A 3,247-nucleotide genomic window follows, 5' to 3' on the forward strand; every position below is an offset into this window, starting at 1 on the left:
ACATAACTTACCAGTTTTGGAAATGTTGTTTTGAATGTATTGCACCAGTGAGTTAGACTATGTTGTAGTGTGTGTGTTTGTGAGGGCTTGTGTGTGATGTCTGAGGGCAAAGTTTGTTTTTTTCAGCAAGAGTGAATGGTTTTGAGTGTAGAGCTTCATTTTGACCTGAAAATATGATGTTTGGGGAATTGAGTGAGACGTTGTGGATTTGTGTTTACTGTTTTGAAAATACGAAACATAGTTTCAAGAAATGTGTTTAAGATAGATAGATAGATAGATCCTTTTTATTAATCCTTTGCAGGAAATTACAGTGTCACGGCAGCTTCAAGACAAAACCAACACCATACATTCACTCAGAACATATCTATAAGTTAAGTTAAAATACAACAATCTAAATAAAAGGAAGTTATATTTGTGCATTATAAAGTCGTATAGCAGCTGGTATGGTACTTCCTATATTGCTCCGACTTGCACATTGGTGCCATCAGTCTTTGACTGAAGGAGCTACTGTTTATCACCTTCAGGTGGTGGATTGGGTGTGCAGGGTTGGTCAGTATTGATTTTAGTTTATTCAATGTTCTGGCCCCTGCCACTTGCTGAACCGTCTCTAGTTCAGCCCCGACCACCGAGCCGGCCTTCTTAATGAGCTTGTCCACTCTGTTCCTGTCTGTTGTGCGGACGCCGTCTCCCCAACAGGCCACAGCAAAAAACAGAGCACTGGCCACCCCTGTTTGATAGACACTGCAGAGCAAGGGTTGACAGATATTAAACAACCTTAGCCTCCTTAAAAAGTAAAGTCGGCTTTGCCCCTTGCGGTACACCGCCTCCATATGGCTCTTCCAGTCCAGCTTACTGTCAAGCTGCACACCAAGGTACTTGTGATTGGCCACCAGCTCCACCTCAGTGCCCCCGATGGTTATAGGTGTTGGTTGGATCCTCCTCCTCCCCCTCCTGAAGTCCACAACCCTTTCCTTGGTTTTTGTGGTATTCAGATGGAGATGATTGTCCACACTCCATTGCACAAAGTTGTTGAGTGTTCCTCTGTACTCCTCCTCATCACCTCCTCTTATAAGGCCGACAACTGTGGTGTCATCTGAGAATTTCTGCAAGAAGCATCTGTCCGTGTTATATTGAAAATCCGCTGTGTAGATGGTAAACAGGAACGGAGCCAGTACAGTTCCTTGTGGCACCCCTGTGCTTGAGACACTGTTCTGCAGGCGTACATACTGTGGTCTGAGGGATAGGTAGTCCAAACATCACAGGACCAGTGATGGAACCACCTTCATCCTTCCCATCTTCTCCCCTAGCAGTATAAGCCCTCTGCAGAATATAAATGAGGGCATCATCAACACTGATGTTGGGCTGATATGCAAACTGTAAGGGGTCCATTTGAGTTGACACACTAGTCCTGATGTAGCGCAGGACTATTCTCTCAAACGTCTTCATGACATGTGAAGTGAGCGCTACCGGTCTGTAGTCATCATGGTGGGTTGGATGATTTTTCTTTGGAACAGGGACCAGACAAGATGTCTTCCACAACCTTGGGACCTTCTGTAAACGCTGGCTCATGTTGAACAGGTGTGTTAAAATACCACATAGCTCTGCAGAGAAATACCACATAGCTCTGCTAAGCAATCGAGAAAACTGTAATAACATTAGTAAATAAGGAAGGGCACAACTCAATGTAGTTTGTATGACTGTTCATTAGTAGTTACTTCTTAGTTATTTTTCTTGAACCTTAATTAGTAGATAATTAATAGTAGTTCTTCAGGAGGTATGACAGAATTCATTAGTTATTGATTAACTAACTGATACTTAACACAACCATAAAATTATATTACATACAGATTAGTTAACACATCTTCCTTAGTAGTTAACAGTAGTGAATAAGTAATTAATGAAGAATTACCCATTAGTTCTTCAGTAATTCCTTATTAGTTATGCAGTAAGAAACAGTATTCTGAAGTGTTACCACATTTTCTACACATTTCAGTCCAGTTTAGTAAGAGATATAAGATTATATTATTATATTACATGTTTACTCACATCATAATAAATGAATAAAGTGTGTGAAAGGTTTGATATTGTGTAGTTTGTGATCCTCCATCAGCAGCTGCAGTTTCTCTCAGCTGTATCAGTGCAGTCACTGTGACGTCTGACTGACAGAGGTTTTTGTACGACTCTTTATCACTGTGTGAACACATCACCACTGTGATAACTCTGACAGTAATAATCTCCTGTATCTTCAGTCTGGACTCCACTGATGGTCAGAGTAAAATCACTGCCATAGTCAGATCCACTGCCACTGAATCTAGATGGAGTTCCAGACTGAAGTCTTCTTATGTAATAAATCAGGAGTTTAGGAGCTTCTCCAGGTTTCTGCTGATACCAGGACACACAGTCATTACAGCCAGAAATCGGCTGACTGGTTTTACAGCTGATCGTAACAGTTTCTCCTTGTTTGACGGGTTTTATTACTGGATTCTGAGTCACTGTCACTTGTCCCCAGATCTCTGAAATTAGACAGTTTAGTCATTAATATGATTGTAAATGAGATGTGATTGTTTATTTTGCTAAATTTTTATACAAGATATTTACCCTGAATGCAGAGAGTCAGAGTCCAGATGAAGATGTTGATTGTGTTCATTGCTGTAGTTTAGTCTTGTGTGATGATGAAGATTGTGTTCTGCTCTCAGTCATGAAGTGTTAAACTCACAGCACTATAAACACTCTCAGAGCACTGAAGCATGTGCTGACAATGCAAAGAAGTGGGCAGGATTTACAACAGCTTGTGCTGATAACAAACTCATAAACTCTACATAGAAGATTTTACTTTCAGAATAATGTTATTGAACTATTTAGTGATTAATTGTGAAATATTTTATGTTTATTATATGTGGCTGATAAGACACTAGGGTTCTTTATATTGACGTCTTTCAATGTGGATGAAACATTTTCAGTTTTCAGAGCCGCTGTAGAAATAATCTATTCACTGTCTTGCAGTTTCATTTACATCAAGTGAATGTTTCTGATAATATACCAAGATAAAGTGAGCAGAATTCAGTCAGGACAAGTGAACATGTCTCAACATGATGGACTCCATAAAGAGGGACCAATGAAGATATTTCGTGGCCACTGGAGAATCATGAGTGTAGATAATTTTAAACATAGTGTCAAACGCCATAATTATTTATTTATGTGCTGCACCTTTATAAGCATGTTAACAATGAGAAATCAAGAACTAAAT

At 39.7% G+C, this 3,247-nt stretch overlaps 1 long non-coding RNA gene across 1 annotated transcript; it reads right to left on the reverse strand.

The window, feature by feature from the left end:
* Positions 1 to 265: 265 nt before the first annotated feature.
* Positions 266 to 2,703, reverse strand: LOC311283113. The gene is made up of 3 exons (XR_014626014.1): positions 2,599 to 2,703; positions 2,047 to 2,513; positions 266 to 1,601 (listed from the first exon to the last, which is right to left on the reverse strand). It is a non-coding gene; the product is annotated as an uncharacterized lncRNA (long non-coding RNA).
* Between the last annotated feature and the right edge of the window lie 544 nt (positions 2,704 to 3,247).

Source organism: Rutilus rutilus (genome assembly GCF_951802725.1).
Source record: "Rutilus rutilus genome assembly, chromosome: 23".
Lineage (NCBI taxonomy): Eukaryota > Metazoa > Chordata > Actinopteri > Cypriniformes > Leuciscidae > Rutilus > Rutilus rutilus.